The sequence below is a fragment of the Raphanus sativus genome, chromosome 7 (genome assembly GCF_000801105.2).
Source record: "Raphanus sativus cultivar WK10039 chromosome 7, ASM80110v3, whole genome shotgun sequence".
Taxonomy (NCBI): Eukaryota; Viridiplantae; Streptophyta; class Magnoliopsida; order Brassicales; family Brassicaceae; genus Raphanus; species Raphanus sativus.
Window position 1 is genome coordinate 22,559,741 of NC_079517.1, and position 825 is coordinate 22,560,565.

At 49.3% G+C, this 825-nt stretch overlaps 1 non-coding gene across 1 annotated transcript; it reads left to right on the forward strand.

Annotated features, from left to right (window-relative positions):
- Positions 1-279: 279 nt before the first annotated feature.
- LOC130498178 (small nucleolar RNA R71) lies at positions 280-386 on the forward strand. Its single transcript, XR_008937099.1, has one exon. It is a non-coding gene; the product is annotated as a small nucleolar RNA R71 (small nucleolar RNA).
- Positions 387-825: the final 439 nt, after the last annotated feature.

Here is an 825-nt window from a genome sequence, read left to right on the forward strand (position 1 = left end):
GTGTTTTGATACCCAGATCCTTGTGCCTGGTTGTTCTGCAGTAGCTGATCGACCTTAGCTGTCAGCTCATCAATTTTCTGGGTGTGTACACTGTTGACTTCTTTGGAGCGATCGCTCTCCTGGTTCTCATTGGTTGAGCTAGCTGCCATGTTCTCAATCAGCTTGAGTGCTCCATCAGTGGTCTGAGTCATGAAGTCTCCATTGCTCGAAGAGTTTAGAGCACCTTGGTATTTCCAGTCCACCCCATCATAGAAAATGCCCAGGAGGTAATCATCATCAAATCCATGGTGAGGGCATTCTCTCTGGTAGTCATTGAAGCGCTCCCATGCGTCACAAAAAGGCTCATCATGGAGTTGTCTGAATGAAGTGATCTTGTTCCTCAATGCAGTTGTTCTCGCCTTAGAGTAGAAATGGTTGAGGAACGCTGATCGGACCTGTTCCCATGAAGTGAGAGAGCCGGTAGGGAGGGAGTTCAACCACCGTGCAGCTTTTCCATAAGGAGAGAATGGGAATAGCATGCACTTGATGTAGTCTGGTGGCACACCATTCGCACGAGTAAAACTGCAGACTTTTTCGAAATTCTCAATATGCTCCATTGGAATTTCTGCAGAGAGACCAGAGAACACTTTTCGCTGCACCAGATCAATCAGAGCAGGCTTGATCTCGAAGTCCTGCCTGGTGCAGAGTGGAGGAACAATGGCAGAGCGCGTAGTAGGAATGTTCCGCGGAAGGTTTCTCTCCCCGACTGGAACAGTCTGCGCTGCTTGTTCTTGCCGCGCGAGAGCAGCCTGTTGAGCAGATTGTTCTGCAGCTGCTTGCTGAGCT